We start from the raw sequence: 21106 nt of genomic DNA on the forward strand, positions 1-21106 counted from the left end.
TTCGATTTGCTTCCAACAAGTGGTCCCCTTGGACCACGGCATAACTAGTTGAAGGTGCACCGTTCTCTAATCGCAAAGAGCATCCATCCACAAAAATAATTTCTCCGGTTTCTAAAGGTGTTTCTTGTAGATCTACTCGTGGTTTCACTACTTCTGCAATTTTTTCTGACAATCATGCGGTTCACTATCGCTATTATTTGGGAGTAACGTAGCTGGATTCAAGGTGGAGCATCTTTCAATCATAACATTTGACAAAGTACAGAGTACATTCTGATAGTGTATTGCCCTAGCAGTAGTGAGATGTGAGGGCTTAGCCTGTACTAAAATGGAATGTACAGCGTGAGGCACCTTTACTGTTAGGGGGCTCATGAGCACTATATCTGTACTTGTTAGCACAGCTTCTGTTGTGGCAGCCACAGCCCTAAGGCAAGGCGGAAGTGCTGCAGCCACTGGATCCAATTTTTTCGAAAAATATGCTATTGGCCTTTGTTTATCCCCATGTAATTGTGTTAGAACTGCATTCATATATCCCCCCTTTTCGTCCACGAACAAAGTGAATGGGTGATTGTAGTCTGGTAAGCCCCTACGCCGGAGCCGAGGACAGTGCGTTTTTCAAGTCACAGAGAGCCTTCTCAGCCTGCTCGGTCCATTGCACCTGACCAGAAAGAGGAAGGCCAGGGGTGTTTGCTAAATTTTGTAACGGCTGTGCTCTTTCAGTGAAATTCAAAATCCATTGCCGGCAGTAACCTAAAATGCCCAATACAGACATGACCTGCTGTTTTGTGACAGGCCTGGGAAGGTTTTGAATGGTGTTAATGCGACGCTGAGAGAGCTCTTGTTACATTTGTGATGTCATGACCCAGATATTTTACAGTTGTTTGAATTAATTGCAATTTAGCCTTTGAAACTTTATGTCCATTGTCCCCCAGAAATAGCAGTAGTTTTTTAGTATCCTGCACACAATCTTCTTCTGTAGCGCTGCATAACATAATATCATCTACATACTGTATTAATGTACTACCTCAGTCTGGCCAGAACCCTTCTAAATTTTGAGCAAGTGCTTGTCCATACACACAAGGAGCTTCAGTATATCCCTGAGGCATGACAGTCCATGTCCAACGGCGGCATTGGAAAGTAAAAGCAAACCAGAATTGCGAGTCAGGGTGTACGGGCTAGCATTGGCTAAATCAATTACTGAAAAATAACAAGCAGAGGGAGGGATTGCAGAAAGAATAGTGGAAGGATTAGGTACAATAGGAGCTCTAGGAAAGATTGCAGCATTCACTTGTCGTAAGTCTTGAACAAAACGCCATGAACCGTCAGCCTTTTTTACAGGTAAAATGGGAGAATTAACTGGAGAATATTTAATTGGAATAATCGCCGCGTTTCACAAGATCGGAATGTACGGCGGAAATGCCAGCCTCTGCTTCAGGAGACAGAGGATACTGGGCAAGATGCGGGCGGAAGGAGGATTTTGGGTGGATCACCAGAGGCTCGCAATGGGCTATCCTTCCATAATCATTTTTACCCTGAGACCACAAAGAGTCAGGAAGCGCTGAGAGCCAAGAAGGGGAAGTAGTTTGTAATGAAAAAGCAGAAAGGGAAGTGCTTGATTTAGCTAAAGAAATATGAGGTACTGACCCACCAAGATAAAAAATATTCTGTGAATATGTAAGATGCACAGATGCAGCAGCTTTTGTGGAGGAAATGAAAATGCAGGGGATGTGAAGGGTTTCGGGGCAGGTGCCTGAAGAAAGAAAAGATTCCAGCCAGGGGGTGTCTATTTCTGCGGGGAAATATTGAGCAGTGCAATAGGGTGTCAGGGGCTTGGAGATTGGGAAACAAGCAGGAGGGAAATGAGTGAAGGGCTTTAAGAAGGATGGTGTGTGGGGAAACATTTCATTGAAATGGAGAGAGAAAGTTTTGTCATGAGATCCCTTCCTAAGAGGTTAACTGGACAGAGCTGATTTAAAAGAAATCAGTGTGTTAAAGTGGAATCACTGGAATGCAGCTGAACTCGAAGAATCTCTTGAGGCAGGGACCTCCTTCAGCGAAAGGGTTGAGCGCGTGGCTCCTGTGTCCACGAGGAAAACAGTTTCAGTGGCATTCACCAGCCAGCAAAGTCAATAATGGATCAGTCTCTGAATTATGGGTGAGCAAAGGTAGTTGAAGAGAAGGGCTGGGGATCCCTGCAGATTCCTATGTCCATGAAACATCAAATTGTTCAGGTGGTGGAGGAGGGGGTGGGCACTTGTGAGGGCAATGGCGGCGGAAGTGTCCCATTTCACCACACCCCTAACAAGCATAAGGTGTAGCGTTTGGATCTGGAGGGGGAGGCAGCTGAGCGGATGATCCACTTGGATTAGGTAACATATATCCGCTACCTCGTCCCCGTCCACACCCTTGTCCCTGGAAAAATCCTCCACGTCCACGACTTCTGCCGGGAGTGGCCCCACCAGTGTAATAGTTCATTTGTGCTGCAATCAGCTTTGTCTGGGTGTCTGACACTTTCTGCTTGCTCTGTCGTTCAGCATGCGCTGCGTGACGTTTTACTTCCTCAAACGCGCAGCCTCTCATCTAATACAGGATACCTTGTTTTGAATGTCGCTTCTAAGTCCGGAAACAAAAACAGGAACTGCAGTTTTAGTTCGGTTGTCTGGATTTTCAAGGCCGGAGTGTGTTGCCATTAACTCTTAAATTCAGTGTGCCCATTCATCTACTGTCTCATCTTTTTTCTGTTTGGCAGCCGAAATAAGAGACCAGTCTCTGCCTTTCTTATACTTGTGCTTAATATTATTTTAACATGTTCCCATTGCGTAATAAAGGGACCTTCATCCCGGCCCCGAGGCAACGCCTCGTTCCACTGCCACGGGTTTCCGTTATGCTGTCCATGATTGACAGTGTCCCATGTGGTGCCAAGCTTTCTCCACAGCACCTGAGTCCATTCTGTGGCATTAGGCTTATACATATCATACAGCTGCTGTAATTGTTCTATGAATTTTTTAAACACACCGATGACTTTGGGATCAGGCGATTCGGACACAACGTCCTTCAGCTCTTGAATGTCCCAGTTACGATGTATCATTACAGTTGTGGGGTTATTAGCTCCTGCAGGGTGCATTGAATCATGTCGGGGGGTTCTGGGATCTCAATCAGGGGGCATTCGAATAAGGGGCCTGTGGGTTTGGGGGACTTTAAGGGGGATCGAAAGGTGGTGTTTTGATTAGGGGGCTGAAGGAATAGGGTTTGACTTCTAGTGCGTTGTGAAATGGAGGTTCTAGGATCGTGAAACCCACCCGCCGCACCCATTACGTTACTTTTGTCATCCCCGGATCAGTGTGTAATGAGGGATCATAATGATATTCTTCAAAGAAACCAGACCCCAAGGGATCATCTTTTAATTCTGGTGCGGTGGGCGCTGGAGGTGGCGGAGGAGAAGGTGGGGGTTGTGGATGTGGATGGTGTAGGAAAGGTGGAGGAACAAGTGTGGGATATAACGGGTCTTTTTTTTTCTCTTCTTGCTCTTCTTCCGCTTCTCATTCGACTGCGGTCCCGAATCTGCTTGCACTTTCTGTAAAGCTATAAATAACTTTTTTTTTTTCCTTCTAGTTCTAACTTTCTGCAGCCAATAATTCATTTCTGTACTGCCTTTAAATTACAATCCTTAATAACCATCTCCCATCTGTCATACATAACACGGACCTCTATTACAACATCCTCGTACACTTCTACATACAACACCCTTGTGCATTTCTACATAATATTTTTCTAATTTCCTGAATTTCACTTGCGTCTCCTGTCCTTTCTAACAGCCACCGCCCTCCGCTCTGCCTGTTCCACTTTTTACATGCTTTCTTAAAATCTAAACCTGTCTTTTTCTCGATTAACTTTCTTGGAGACCCATTTTTTCTAGACGTCTGGTGATCCTCTGAAAACAGTCCTTCTAACATTAATGATTTTGATCCCTCCCTATTTTGTTTAACAGGTTTGCTGCTATGTGGCCCCATCACTAATTTTCTGCTTCCTTCTCTCTACGCAATAATTTCTTTCTTATGCGTTAAGGGAGCAATTATTTTATTTAGTACGTACTTTTAATTTCTTTCCACTACTTTAACCATTTAAACTGTTAACATTTATATCTTATCTTCAGCCTTGCTCGTCGACTGAATCTTTTAGGCTCTCTTTAAGGTGTGCCACGCACCTAGTCCTAAAACCGATTCCCTTCTATAATTTTTCAGCAAGCACCACTTTCTTTTCTTTCCCTAACAGCCAGTGACTTCTGGTTAAAGTAATTTTATACCTACTCCTAACTCCCAGTTAGAGTAATTTTATACTTTCAGTCACTTCCAGTTTCAAGGGCAATATCAGCAAACCTGTTACGTCTTCCCTTATATCCCGGGAATCCCCCGATGGTACTTACCCCAGCCTGGGTGTTAATTAGCTCTGTCAGGAAATCCTTATCAGTCACCGTGGTTGAACCAGGAGGAGACCGGGGACTCCTCACGCAGGAGCCGTCTCAGGACAAGGCAGTCCTAACTTTTATCGGAGCTGCTTACACTGCTGCCGGAGATCTCAGTAGCGGCAGTCTGCTTCAAGAAGACAGATCGCTGAGGTCTTCCCGCTCGAGGAGTCAGCCGGCCGTCTCCTGCCCCACGTTGGGCGCCAGAAATCTGTGGACACTTTATCTATAGTGTCGTTACTTGTGACTGAAGACAGAGAGATATAATTAAAGTTAGTAAAAAATCTTTTATTAATACACACCAGGCAAAGGTAAGAATGACAGAGAAGCACAGTCCTAGGACACCTGCCCTTCATCTGCTCCAAGAGGTCGATGTCCTAAATCTTTTATAGGGCAAAGCTTTGTCTTATGACTTTTGTTGCACAAGAATTTCAAGACAGTACATCTTTACAACAATTTGCTTGGATCAACATTTTTAAAGTTCATCAGTTGGTCACTTGTGGTTTTTTGTCTGTTAGAAAAAACAGGAAGTTGCCCTTGCACAATAGACATTTTGCTTAGCACGCACTTCAGTTCTGATCACTAATTCCTATTTTCCAATCTCATACTTCGGTATCTGTATTTTTCTATTTCACACCTCCTTGGACTTGTACTCCACAGATCGTGCTATATAACCTAACATTCTGTTAGTCTTCTTAATGGCTTCTGAACACTGTTGGGAAGTTGATAGCTTTGAGTCCACTATGACTCCTAAATCCTTCTCATAAGGTGTACTCTCGATTTTCCGACCGTCCATTGTGTATTCAAACCTAATAATTTTACTTCCTATGTGTACTACTTTACATTTACTGACATTAAATTTCATCTGCCACAAATCTGCCCAAGCCTGTATGCTATCCAAGTCCTTCTGTAATGATATAACGGATTCCAAATTATCTGCTAATCCACCTATCTTGGTATCATCTGCAAACTTAAACAGCTTGTTACTTATATTCCTATCTAAATCATTTATATATATTAAAAATAGCAATTGCCCTAGCACTGACCCCTGTGGAACACCACTCTTAACATCGGCCAGTTCTGAAGCGGTTCCTCGCACCATCACCCTCTGCTTCCTGTGTCTGAGCCAATTCTGCACCCATCTAAAACATCACCCTGAACTCCCACTTCTTTTAACTTGATGCCCAACCTCTCATGTGGCACCTTATCAAATGCTTTCTGAAAGTCCAGATAAATAATATCATAAGCTCCACTTTGATCGTATGCTTTTGTTGCAACCTCATAGAATTCCAACTTGTTAGTAAAACATGACCTCCCTCTTCTGAACCCATGCTGACTGTTCAGAATAACTCCTGTCCTTGCCATGTGTTGCTCAATCTTATCCATAATAATTCCTTCCATTAATTTTCCTGTGATGCATGTTAAGCTTACTGGCCTATAGTTGCTTGGATCTGCCCTGTCACTCTTTTTATATAATATAATGATATTTGCCATTTTTCCAGTCCTTTGGAATCTCTCCAGTGCACAGTGACTTCCTAAAAATATGTGTCAAGGGTTTATATATGTACTCACTAGCCTTCTTAAGAACACGAGGATAAATATTATCTGGGCCTGGTGATTTGTTTGATTTCATCTTATTTAATCTGAGCAGCACTTCTCCCTCTACAATTTCCAAATCCCTCAGTGCCTCCTTAGTAGTTGTGTTTACCTCTGGGAGGTTATCCACTTGCTCACTTGTAAACACCTCAGAAAAATGTAAGTTTAGGGCATCTGCTATTTCATTGTCTGTATCTTTTAATTCCCCTTTACTATTCCTGATGAACTTGACCTCCTCCTTAACTGTTCTTTTACTACTAAAATACTGAAAGAATCTCTTGGGGTCTTCTTTCGCCTTATCTGCTATATTCCTCTCCAACTGTCTTTTAGCCTCTCTATATCCTTCTTAATGGTTGCCCTCATGTTCTCATACACGCTACGATTCTCTTTGCAGTCATTAGTCTTATATGCCTTATACAGCAGTTTTTTCCTTTGCAACTTCTTTTTTAAATCTTTATTAAGTTTTTTTTAGTTTCCTATTAATTCCAAATTTAGGTATGTATCTGTCCTGCATTACATTTAAAACATTTTTAAACTTGTTCCACTGCTCCTCGACTGTCTCCACATTTAAAAGCTTATCCCAGTCTATCCTACTTTGTCGCATCTGCTCAAAATTAGCCCTACCAAAGTTCAACTTAATAATTTTAGTCTTTGCATCTGTACTCTTACAAAATACTGAGAACTGTATTATATTATGGTCACTTAACCCTAGTGGTTCAATCACCTCTACACCCTCAATTCTATCCTGAATATTACAGAACACTAAATCCAGACAGGCTTCACCCCGTGTTGGTGCTTTAACATACTGTGTTAAAAAACAGTCGCTGATTACTTCTAAAAACTCCTGCTCTTGTGCTCCTCCATCTGCAAGGTTATCCCACTTCTAATTCTGGGGTTGATGCCCCCAGACAGTGTGCACCCTTTACCTTACACCTTGTGACCGTGACCCACCTATTCCTACCTGTCTGGTCTGGAATCTCCTCCCGCGCCACCTTAGGGGTGCACACTATCTTTCTAAAGGACACCTGGGCCAAGTCCGCCAATTCTCTATTACAACGCAGGTCAGCCAACTCCTCCTCCAGTTCAGCGACCCTGAGCTTGAGGTGCTGGATCAGCTGGCATCTCTTGCAGATGTAGCCCTCATAGACGACTGGCTCTTCAAAACCATCATCTAAAAAGTCCAACATCCAACAGGACTTGCATTGCACTGGCCTCATTATTAAAATTTGACTTGTGATTACTAAGCTGCCTTAACTTAAAATTAAATTTCTTTTTCTTTCAGCTGCTCCTTAACTTAAATGGTAACACTAAGATCTGCTACAGATATTTTACACCTTTTCCCCTTAAGTTCCTGTCCTGTTCTCCCTCTCAGCTGCCTGCTATTTGCCTTTCTATAACCAAGTTTCCATCCAAGGAGTTTTTGCGAAAAAATATTTAGCGCTTCAAATTTTAGCTGATGGAAATGCTAATTATCGATAAAATGTTGTACATGTCAACATAATATTTTTCCGTTTAACTTTAGCGCATAAATTCCATATCGATACTTCAGATGTCGCAAAAACGACATTGTAAAAACACTTTTTGTCGGAAAAAAGGGCTTTAATGCAAATAAATGAGTCACATGATACATTTTCATCACGTGCAATCAAAACGAGAATAGCAGAGCGGTTCGCATGGTCTGATGAAGAGAGACTCGTTATTTCTCGTGATGAGCCAATGCAGTAGCGGATAGGCTGGGTCTCCTGCTACTAAAAGGGGTACCTGAACTCCCTCCACATCAACTGTAGCCTGGGGGTGTCTCTCAAGATGTCTAAATAATACAAAAACCGCAAAGGTAATTTACTGTGCCAGTCAAAATATTTAATAAACCGTGTATTTCATTATCTAAACATTTTTTTCTTATTATTAAATGGCAGATGTTTTAGCATATATGAGAAATTCTCTCATTAATATTAACTTTAGTTTTTTTTTATTAAACGTCGATATTTTGTATTCAAATTTCAGTTTTAATTAAAAACCTTAAGGGAAGCAGGTTACAGTACTAATTCAGTTGTTATCGCACTGAGAAGGGATGTTGAAAGGTAGGTTCACTTGTACAGATCCGATGCTGCAAACACAGCTGCATCATGGGCACTTCCAGGAGTGCCAACGCAAATGTCTCGTTTCATGCACCTGTCATCAACAAGGACCTGGAGAACAATAGATGGCCACCCTTTGCGATTAATGTAATCGCGGTAGCCTTCCGTCGGGGGAAGAATAGGCACATGCATGCCATCCATTGCACCGTAAATCTGTGGCACAAGATGCACCAAGGAATTGCGATATGCAATTTCATTGGCCTCCGCTACAGTCGGAAGTCTGATATAACGCTGCATTCATTTTTCTTTAATAGCGGTGCACACAGCATATACACATCGATGGACGGTAGTTTTACTAATCCCGAAAGTTTCTCCAACTACTCTATACTCAGCGCAGGTTGCCAGCTTGTAAAGGGCGATGGCAATCCGCTTTTGGGTTGGAACCGGTGGTCGGTGACAACCTGTGATGGGCACAACATCAGGACTGATGAATCCACACAACATCTCAAACATCGGCCGTGTCATTCTAAAATATTGCAGCCAGAGATTTTCTGTGAAGTGTCTCCCCACCACCTCCTACCAGAAGGTCTTATTCCGTTGTCTCTCCCATACCCGCACTGGGGTACTTTCTTCGAGCTCTAGGGCTATCAGACAAGCAACTGCTTCATTCTGCTGTCATCTTCGAATATTATGTACAATTCCAATTATTTGTGAAACTGAAATAACAGTAAGCTGGCAAATAAAAAAAAACTGAATAATCTCTCAATTTCTTTGTTTCTTTGTTTAGTGGAGGGGGTGTAACGTGGAAAACAAAAGGTAGATAATTTGCGACATACACAAAATTATGTATGGAAACGGCTCAAGGGCAGATTTTTTTTCGCGATACAACAAAACTTATGCGACAGTACGTTTTGGAGGGGGATGACGTCATCACGCACACCATTTTATCGATAAAAAGCCAGTTGGATTGAAACAGGCTGGAGACAGCAAATTTCGCACATTTGTTTTACGTATATTCTGCTTGTCGATAACAAAACGTAGCAAAAAACTGGATGGAAACTTGGCTTATGAGGTTAACTTTACTTTTCTCTGTCTCTTCTCCTAACTTTGCGCTCTTCTTACTTATAAGCTCTTCACCCGCACTGTTTCCCCCGTATTAATGAACCAATACGCTGTCGCCCACTTAACTGTTCTACCTCTGGAACGCCAAGGACTGTTTAATCTAAAATAAACAAATAAATAAAACTTTACTACCTTATTTGCTCCTACTGCTCCTTGTGCCTGATCAACGTCTTAACGCAGGCCGCTTACCTGCGCACTACTGAGTTTCCACCTTTTACTGCTTTGAAGTCAGCCGCGGCATTTTTTTTCTTTTCCTTTAAACTAAGGAATCGCTGTTACGACAACGCGGTTATTTATTTACAAATGCCGATATCAGTTACTGCTGCTTTCTACCCTGCCACCTCAATGCTAATTCAAATACAGATAACAAGAAAAAGAACAAGTACCAGTACAAATAACCTTTCCAAGCGTACTTCCAAACACCCAGCTACTTTTGCTCTTGTGTGGGCGAAAAAAAAGCAAAAAAAAAAAACCCTTCTAAAGGGGAAAAAAAGCTTTAAACATTCCCACACGGTTCCTTAGCGGCAACCAAAACCCAAGTTTTTAAGAGCAAAATATATTTTTTTTGTTTAAATCTCACACCACAGAACAAACCAACAACTCTCAACAGACTCTAGCGTTTGCAAAGCACACGTCAGCACAAAGCACACGTGACTCTCAGCTCTCCAATTGTTTTGGTAAAGCCATACTCAGTGTAATCCTCCTTCCATTTTATAATTTTTCCGCCACTAGCCATGAACGGTAAAAAAGTAAGAGCGAAGCTCAATAGCTCGAATTTGGATATAAGTGAGTTCTATTTAGTCGGCAGAAATATCTTTGTTAGGAATGGAAGTTGAATTTAGTCTTTAAATTTCTATGGTAAAGAAAAAGTTATGCAATGATGACTAAATTTAACTATATAAAGTCAAAACTTTTATATATAAAGTCATTCCCGAATATATAAAACTTCATTATATAAAGTAACTGTCAGAATAAATAAAGTCAAAACTTGAATATATAAAGTCAGCGTCGGTATATATAAAGTCAAAACTTGTTTCTAAATATATAAAGTCAAAACTTGATTATATAAAGTCAGCGCTGGAATATATAAAATCAAAACTTGAATATATACCCAAGAAGTTCAGACCCTAAAAGAGGCCAAGACGGTGTGGACTTACCTGACAGGCGGTGAGGAAGACCGGGCATGGTTTAACACTAGAATTACCAGAGCCTACGAAAAAACTCGTAATTCCATCCCACCTTAAATTGCTTCTTAAATCCCTTCACACCTCTCCGCCAGCGCCCTTTAAATGTACTGATAAAGAGAAGCTAGGAGCAGCCGGCTATTCCATCCCCCCACCAATTTAGAACGTGTCTGAACTTCTCTCAGCTCATGCCTTGATTGACTATCTGGGAGTGAAGTGAAGTTTTAGAGTGGAAATAATAGATCGTTATTTGGAACACACGTATTTCATGTCTGTTCCGTTTCTACAATAATCTGTGTCAACACATTGTTAAAACAGAAACGTTTTTTATTTTCTAGTAGTAGATGACAAAATGTAGGCATAAACTATATAATGTATGAAGCCTGAAGTCCAAATAACAAAGAAACATTTTCACAAAAGGTTCAAATATAACACAATTGCGCTTTTATTCAAAAATATAACTGCAGAAACAAAAAGCCGCCTTAACATGCGACATTGACAGCAGTTTATTATAACTGCCTCCGTGGTGCAATAGAATCAGTTCTTTCCTTGGAATCAAAAGGTCGCGAGTTCGATCCTGCACCGCTCCGTTTTGAGAAGTAAACTGCTCTTAGTCTTACTATTTTAGAATAAAAGCATACATTTGATTTCAGTCTGTAACAGCCAGTGCAATTTATGATCCTTGTAAAGGTTAGCTTTTTTTTTTAAATTCACTTTTCATTCTCTCAGTCGCGTTCAGAATCAATCCATACAACCCCATCTGACACGGCTGTTTTCACTAAAGACGCGCTATAGCTCTGCAGTGTACCACCATGCAAACCCGCCAAACGGGTTTTGACACACAGACGCTGGCGAAGCTGCCTTCTTCGTTTCTCACCGTCACTTGATTTTCTTTTTATTCAGTTTTACTGAGTGTTCCTGCCAGTCCCCGCATGTTGCTGTATGCTGTTTCTTTTTGTACTCCAGGACATGCAGAGAAGAGAATGGTAAAGAGCAGTAACTTCGGCGCTATATGCAATAATCAGACACTCCCCATCTGCCTGTGTCGTTCAAACACAGGAACATATATTGGTGTAAAAGTATATCAAAAGTGCACTTTTATTCAAGTGCACTTTTTCTATCGCCTTTTCCTGTATGAAGCAATGTACACACTTCTCTCTATGCTGTGGTTTCTATTACACACCTGAAAGAAAGATACAATATATGTGAAAACATCATTGCACTAATGCAATATTATTTGAAAACGAACAGCGTCAGATCGGGTGTGAATTTATGCAGTAACTGGAAATTCTCTGATGTGGGACCTTCCCCAAGGAAAGAAAGTATGCTCAAAAAATACACGTGTAATGCCACGAAAAGTGCATGCAGACACTTCATTTCGCAAACAAAACAAGTGCACTTTTATTCAAGACTACCTGTATAACTGAAGAAAAAAGAAAGCAAGTTACAGTAGGCGATTGATACGACAGCTTGCATGGTGCAATGCTAAGAAGTGCTGATTTTCATTTCGTGCTATATAAAATCATCACATTCAAATATTAACAGTTCCCACACACCCAAGGACCGTCCTTCCTACATTTACGACATGTGTACTTGTTGCAGTGTACACACCTCTCTGTGCTATGGTTGAATGAGCACCTGACACTACTTTCTTCCCTGGGGGAAGGTCCCGCATCAGAGAATTTCCAGTTCCTGCATAAATTCACACCCGATCTGACGCTGTTCGTTTTCAAATAATATTGCATTAGTGCGATGATATTTTCACATATATTGTCTCTTTCTTTCAGGTGTGTAATAGAAACCACAGCAAAGAGAGAAGTGTGTACATTGCTTCTTACAGGAAAAGGCGATGGAAAAGTGCACTTGAATAAAAGTGCACTTTTGTTATACTTTTACACCAACATATGTTCCTGTGTTTGAGCGACACGGGCAGATGGGGAGTGTCTGATGATTGCATATAGCCGGTTACTGCTCTTTACCATTCTTTCCTCTGCATGTCCTGGAATACAAAAGAAACAGCATACAGCAACATGCGGGGACTGGCAGGAACACTCAATAAAACTGAATAAAAGAAAATCAAGTGACGGTGAGATACGAAGAAGGCAGCTTAAGCCAGCTTGTGTGTCTGAACCCTTTTTTGGGGGGGGGCGTTAGTATGCATGGTGGTACACTGCAGAGCTATAGGGCGTCTTTAGTGAAAACAGCCTGTCAGATGGGGTTGTATGGATTGATTCTGAAAGCGACTGAGAGAATGAAAAGTGAATAAAAAAAAGCTAACCTTTACAAGGATCATAAATTGCACCGGCTGTTACAGACTGAAATCAAATGTATGCTTTTATTCTAAAATAGTAAGACTAAGAGCAGTTTACTTCTCGAAATGGAGTGGTGCAGGATCGAACTCGCAACCTTTTGATTCCAAGACGAGAAGTGATTTTATTGCACCACAGAGGCAACTATAATAAATGGCTGTCAATGTCGCATATTAAGGCAGCTTTTTGTTTCTGCAGTTATATTTTTGAATAAAAGCGCAATTGTGTTATATTTGAACCTTTTGTGAAAATGTTTCTTTGTTATTTGGACTTCAGGCTTCATACATTATATAGTTTATGCCTACATTTTGTCATCTACTACTAGAATATAAAAAACATTTCTGTTTTAACAATGTGTTGACACAGATTACTGTAGAAATGGAACAGACATGAAATGCGTGTGTTCCAAATAACGATCTATTATTTCCACTCTAAAACTTCACTTCACTCCCAGATACTCAATCAAGGCATGAGCTGAGAGAAGTTCGTGCACGTTCTAAGTCGGTGGGGGGATGGAATAGCCGGCTGCTCCTAGCTTCTCTTTATCAGCACATTTAGAGGACAAAGGACACTGGCGGAGAGGTGTGAAGGGATTTAAGAAGCAATTTAAGGTAGGACGGAATTACGAGTTTTTTCATAGGCTCTGGTAATTCTAGTATTAAAGCTGAGCAAAACCAACCGGGGCGGCAACCGGAACGCGTTAAGATTGCGACTCCAGAAGACTACTATAATGAACTGAGACTGGATCGCTTACGTTCCGAGGTATGTACCGAAAAAACATCCGAAGCGCTGGAGACATTTTTTTCATATTTTGCAGAGGCCTGTTTACAAAGAACAGATGGGGAATCGGGCGCCCACCTCGTCCCTAGGCAAGATGGCCGCGGAAGTCGGGCCATTCTAGGAGTTTACAGTGGAGAAGCCCATTCAAGGAGGAGGACAACAACAACCGCGTGACCTCGCGCGATGGATGCCGGGACGGAGAAGGTCACTTTGGGTCCTTCGGTGAAGTCATACATACCATGACGGGTCCGAGCTCCCTGAAAGGGAAGGGGGAGGCGAGCGAAGCAGCGCCAACAACAAAAAAAGGTAAAGAGGAGCGGGACATGACTGAATGGTCCACCAACAAATTAGAAAAGGCAGATCGCAGTTGGCCGGTAGTGGCCCCTCTATCCTCTACAGGCTCCAATTCCCAAGAGCCTCCACAAAGCCCGTCAGAGCACGTGCCAACAACGGACGTGCTCACTGGCTCCCGGCCGGTCGGTAAGGAGAAAGCGGAACTTAACTTGCCTCCGGCCAAATTAAATAACGTTATAGACGTGCAGGTACTCGAAAAGCTAATCGAGCCCGTGCATAGTTTCTTACAGATGCTGATGGAGATTAAAAAGATCATTAAGGAGCTGGGAGCGACGGCCGAAGCGCCACTGAAAAGGGTACAGGAATACCTACAGCGTTTTGGTTGGGAATCTCCTGTCATGATTGATACAGTGGTACAGGTGAGTGGGACCGGTACCGTATATTACAAGGGGACGCAGTGTGATCTGGACCCGCCATTAAAAAGAAGCGGGTGCCAAGTCACTGCAAACCCAACAAGCGAATGTGGCATGATGACTGAAGGGGCGGGGAAAGCGCCGATTGTACCGAGACAGCTAAACAGTGCTGTTTACCGGAGCGATGCAGTGCTGATGACGCCGCCTCTTAAGAAACATAAGTCAACGGGCGTGCAGACAGCAAAGGGGCTCTCTTTTTCCAGTAGAGAGTCCCCAGCTGTGTCCAAGCCCCAGAATAAGCAGGAGATCCCCAAAGTAAAACGTGGGTCTCCTGACAAGATGGAGAAACGGGTGGAGAGTAGCGAGGCGGCCGGAAAACCCCCCCTTGGCAGAAAAAAGGGCAGAGTCAACGGAATTTCTGAAATGTTTCTGGTCTCGACGAGAAAGATAACCCGAGAAACGGCGGCGTTGTTATAATTGTCATCAGTCAGGCCACGTATGGCGAGCTTGTCCTCGGAGGACAGGGGAATGGAGGGATATCTGCTGCATAGTTCCTCCTAGGTTCTCTGGGGAACCTAGACAACACGATCAAGGCCTGACTGACACGTCCTCCTGGAGGAGGACGTCCCTCGCGGGGCTGGACGCTCCGCCCCAGCTGTCGTCGTTAAGGTGGGGGAATTGTGATGGATGGCTGACTTCATATTCCGGCCCTCACCCCCAGGCCGCCAGGAGGAGCTCTCCCAACAACATGGGCGGACCCCGAATTCCAGCAGGGCCTCATGGACTATGTAGTTTTTATGCACAGCCCTGCTGGATACCTTGGGACCACTGGGAGTCGCTCATTTGTGCCCTATGACCCGGTAGTTCATCAAAGGAAGAGCGACAGGCTTCCGGGGTGAAGAAAAGTACTTTTTACCTGACCCGGAAGTGATACACGATCACATGTACTGGGGTTTGGGAACACTTCCGGTCAGGGAACATAAAAGGTCTGTGGGAACTCCCAGGCGAGCCGAGCTGGGTGGTAGGAGGGCAATGCGACTGGGAGCTGGAGGATTGGATTATTGATTGTGTTTGTTGATTTATGAATATAGTGGAGGAGAGGGTGCTTGGTGCACATAGTGATTCACACATATAAAGTACAAAGAAGAACACAGAATTTGAAACATTAAGCATGCTACTTTAGTTACGATGTGATTAGAAAAACTAGTAAATTAAATGATTTTAAGGTTAAGTTTTTGATGTTCTACTTTAATAACAAAATAAGCTAAGTGATTAAAGTGGAAATTTTGAACTTTTTTTCCACTGTGTCCCTGTTTATTTTATTTTCTCTGTACCTTACTATGTTTCCATATGACACATACACAGTGGGCTACGACTCACCATTTCACGGCGACTTTGATATCTTACACTTATTTTTTATTTTGTCAACTGTGTGACTTTCTGAACTTGAACTTTCGAGTTTCTCCACCACTCTAAGTCACTTGATCAACTTTCTTTTGTTGTTTATACCATTGCTTAAACCAACAAATAGTATGTTTTTCTTGCCTCTACTTGGTATTCACTGAAATTCTTCTTTTGTCCCTGTGCTTTTGCAATTGTCTTTTCACAGAATGCTTAACTTAAAGGCTATTTATATTGATTTGCATATTCAAAAAGCTGTAATTCCGGGAGGAGACAGGGGGGGTGGCAGGCACATGCACGTGCGATATACTTCATGCTGACCGGGATTTATGTAGTGGAAGAACATTAAAGTTGCTGTACACACAGATTTATGCATCTGGATTTTTTTGTACAGACGCATGATTCTGTTTTTGTTCGTACATCATGTTTTAGCATGAATTCTATGCACAGAGTTATACATGCGGCCCTAGATGTCCTGTAAAACAACCAGAATGAACAGCTGTTATATGTGCAGAAATTTCAAGGGTGGTGGATCAAACAAATGGTATGAGAAGAACTAGAATATATTATAACCAGTAATGGGGCAGTGCGCAATAAAGTGCAGTGCATACACTTGACTTGAGCATTCATAGTTTTCATACTTTTTCTTTGTATGTTTAGCATTCAATTCCTCAGAGGTTGATACGCTTGCTGTTTCTTCAGCAGCTCTTCTATTGTCCATTCTAGCAGTCCATTTCTTCTTTTCTTTCGTCTGCATCTTTTCACATTAAAACTGGTTAAGTCAGTGTTTGTATTGTATTTACTTAGTATGTTTTCTTTAATTTTTCAATTAAGCTGTCACTTAAGTCTTCAGTCTGGGTCAAGAATGATTTAAGATATGAATAGGTAGGGGAAGTGATGGACAAAATGGTAAGGATGAGAATGGCGCCCATACTCATGCGCTGCACGGCTGCCCTGCTGGCCACTGCCGAGAGTTGATTCTACAATAAAATAAAAATGAAAAGAGGAATAACCTTGGAGGTCAATCATCACCCTGAAAGCAGATAGTATATGTGTACCATATTTCCGGTCAATAGGTCAAACGGTTTGCGAGCTACAGGTGATTTAAAAACCTGGACAGACAAACGAACAGCTACGGTAGCGTATTATATATAAAGATAGACTTTTATTTTATATAAGTCATTTGGGTGTAAACCAACGAACTAACCACAGTGAATGTATGCATTAACACTAGAATTAGAACACTAGAATTACCAAAGCCCAAAACCACGTCAGAACGGGCAAGAAGTTCTCCCAGTTCCAGCCTGGATTATCTGGGAGTGAGCTACCTACAGTTGTATAGGGGAAATAATTTCATGTGTGTTCCGTGTCTACAACAATCTATGTAAACACATCGTTAAAACTGAAACATTTTTAATGTTTTAGTAATAAATAACAAAATGTAGACATCCATCCATCCATCCATTGTCCAACCTGCTATATCCTAATACATGGTCACAGGGGCCTGCTGGAGCCAATCTCAGCTAGCACAGGGAGCAAGGCAAGAACAAATCCTTGGGCAGGGCAGCAACCCACCACACAAAATGTAGACATGAACTGTATAATGTGTGAAGGCTGTCAGCCAAACATCAAATAAACACTTTCACAAAAGGTACAAGTACAATATGACAGCTTCTGTGGTGTAGCGATAAGAGCTGCTGAGTTATAATCCAGAGGTCATGAGTTCAAAACCAGCTATCCTGCAGATTTACTATTTTGAGTAGTGAGCTGCTCGTATTGTTAATATTTTACAATAAAAACATACATTTGATTTTTACTTTTATTCTCTCATTCACGATCACGATACAACACCCACTCCAGATCTGACACTGTTAGTTTTTATCTGAAACTGGGAATAACTGTAGATATGAGTGGTGTTTTTAGACAATGGAACTGGAAAATCTCTGATATGGAGGAATAAAAGCTGACACACAAAAGTTAGTGAATCTGCCTTCTTTGTATCTCACCGTCACTTAAATTTTTTTTTAATTTAGTTTTATTGAGTGTTCTTGCTTACTCTGAATTAGTATGCACCTTATGGTCCATGATGTCAAAGCTGTACTGACAAAAAATGGAGACATAGGTATATATGATATTTGGAATAACTAATTTTATGACCTGAATAGTAGATTTCGGAAAACATTGTGGCACAGATGCAACATTATTAATATTATTCATATTCATTCGCATGCCTTTTTGCGGTTGTAATCAGTGACTGCATTTTTTTTCCCCCAATATTGCTCAGTCTCCAAATTTTGGTGCATGGTGGTGTTTCTTTTGTACTCCAGGACTTGCAGTGCTTTTCAGTCACCTTTTTAAGGAGATGGCTTGGAGTGTTCTTTTCGTCTTCACTCTGTAGGTTAGACCATGATATTGACTCCAAGTAGGACCTTCCAGATCACAGGTGCATTTATACTACAGTCAATCAGAACCCTTTCACTACAAACAGGTAATTTCCATTTAAGCAATGATGTGACTTCTGAAACCATTTTTTTTGTTTTTGTAATTAATTTAGACCACTTTGCAGAGATTTGTTTTCATTTTGATATTGACGATATTTTTTTGTTGATCAGTATTAAAAAAACACAATAATTATTAGGGATTCAACAACAATAAAACAGAAAATTTACAAAGGGGTAAATAGTTTTTATAGACACTGCAATTATGAACTAAATATAGTGTATGAGGTCAATTTATTGTATACTTATATCCCAGCTGCCTTCTGGCAAAATAAGTAAACATTCCCAAATTAAGCCATATATAATAGGCCTATTTCCTCATTTAGAAATATGCTACAAGATTATAGGGCCTTATTTTTAGATGTATGAACTGTACTTTTTATGAAATATAATTTTAATGGTACACAACTTTGGATTAACTGCATTAAAAGCAGCAGATTATCATATGCATTTATGACACTCTTTAGTCATAAGATATTGCTTGTCAGGATCAAACCATGCAATCCTTCTCAAGTCACAAGGTGCAAGTTTTTAATTGAGCATGTAGGAAGGTTTATAAAGTGAATGCAGACAGAGGCCATTTATCTGTTCTCATCCTCTTAGATCTGAGTGCTGCATTTGACACCATTGATCATAATATTCTTAGAAATCGCCTTAGTCAATGGGTGGGCATCTCTGGCAGTGTCTTAAATTGGTTTGAATCCTACCTGACAGGGAGAAAATTTTTTGTTAGTTGTGGTAATTACAACTCGAAGACACATGATATACGATATGGTGTTCTACAAGGCTCTATCCTGGGTCCGCTGTTATTCTCAATCTACATGCTTCCGTTAGGTCAGATTATCTCAGAGCAGAACGTGAGCTACCACAGCTATGCTGATGACACACAGCTGTACTTATCAATAGCACCTGATGACCCGATTCTATTGATTCACTAACACAATGTCTGACTTGTATCTCAGAATGGATGAATAGTAACTTTCTCAAGTTAAATAAAGAGAAAACTGAAATCTTAGTGATTAGCAATAATGGATACAATGAGGCTATTAGAAATAAACTGGATACATTAGGATTAAAAGTCAAGACGGAGGTAAAAGCTTAGGGTAATTGTTGACCGTAATCTGAATTTTAAATCGCATATTAATCAGATCACTAGGACAGCATTTTTTCACTTAAGAAACATAAGTAAAGTTAGACCTCTTATATCACTGAAAGATGCTGAGAAATTAGTTCACGCGTTTCTTTTCAGTCGACTAGATTACTGTAACGCACTCCTCTCAGGACTACCCAAAAAAGACATAAATCGTTTGCAACTAGTGCAGAATGCAGCTGCTAGAATCCTAACTAGGAAAAGAAAATCTGAACACATTACTCCAGTTTTGATGTCACTACACTGGTTACCTGTGTCATTCAGGATTGACTTTAAAATTCTGCTTATGGTTTATAAAGCCTTAAATAATCTCACCCCATCTTATATATCGGAATGTCTGACACCTTATATTCCAAATCGTAACCTCAGATCCTCAAATGAAGGTCTCCTTAGAATTCCAAGAACAAAGCTTAAAAGAAGTGGTGAGGCGGCCTTCTGCTGCTATGCACCTAAAATCTGGAATAGCCTGCCAATAGGAATTCGCCAGGCTAATACAGTAGAGCAGTTTAAAACACTGTTGAAAACATATTACTTCAACATGGCCTTTCTATAACTTCAATTTAAATTAATTTAACTTAATCCTGATACTCTGTATGTTCAATTTCCTTATAATAACTACTCATGGTGGCTCTAAAATCCGTACTGACCCCTACACTCTTTTCTGTTTCTTTTTCCGGTTTCTTTGTGGTGGTGGCCTGCGCCACCTCCACCTACTCAAAGCGTCATGATGCTCCAACAATGATGGATGGATTTAAAGCCAGAAGTCTACGTGACCATCATCATCATCAGGCCCTTCCGTGAGAACCCTAAATCCAAAGAGGACTGTTTCATTTATGTTAGGTAGAATGCCCAGAGGGGACTGGGCGGTCTCATGGTCTGGAATCCCACAGATTTTATTTTTCTCCAGCCGCCTGGAGTTTTTTGTTTTCTGTCCCCCCTGGCCATTGAACCTTACTCTTATTCGATGTTAATTAATGTTGATTTATTTTGTTTTCTTATTGTGTCTTTTTTCTATTCTTTATTATGTAAAGCACTTTGAGCTACTGTTTGTATGAAAATGTTCTATATAAATAAATGTTGTTGTTGTTGTTATAAAGAATGCATAAATGTACCAGTGTTTTTTTACTAGCAATTTACATATATCATCGTCCAAATTAAAGAATAATGTGTATTTTAAGAGTGCAATTTGTTGTGGATTTTTTCTGTTTTAATTTATGCACCAGGAAATAATGGGATTTATTAAGGAATTGTCAGAGACAAACCTGAGGTCAAACAGAAAAAAACATATTTCAAAACAAAACCGAAGTCAACATCGAGATTTCCAAAGTCAAATGTTATAAAACCTAAATAAAAAAAAAATCCCTATCTAAATAACCTGTGAAATATTCCTCCTTTATTTGAACTTCATCACAAAGTTAAGATAACAATTGCTGTGTTTAATCCTCCCGAAAAGCTATGTTGTGATGGTCATAAGAAACATCCACGTACCACGTTTACATAACTAGCAATGTGCATTGTTTTCTTGAACAAAATGACTACAGCCCTAAAGAAACACACAAAATGGTCAGGTCAGGTTGGGGAGCAGGCACTGGTACATTGCATTGCCACACCCACCACATAATGAAACAGCTTGGGATCCTGGTTGGTTACCCCTGAGGCAGACACAGCGGTCCAGTCCCACCCTCCGAAATGACCATCTATCTGCTGCAGCTAGGGGTTACGTGGGTGTCCAGCCACGCAGGTCCCCAACAACAGAATAAGGATCCTGTGAGCCAGATCACCCTTGGGGAATCGCACCACATGGCTGTTATAATAAGTTTGT

Source organism: Polypterus senegalus, chromosome 9 (genome assembly GCF_016835505.1).
Source record: "Polypterus senegalus isolate Bchr_013 chromosome 9, ASM1683550v1, whole genome shotgun sequence".
Lineage (NCBI taxonomy): Eukaryota > Metazoa > Chordata > Cladistia > Polypteriformes > Polypteridae > Polypterus > Polypterus senegalus.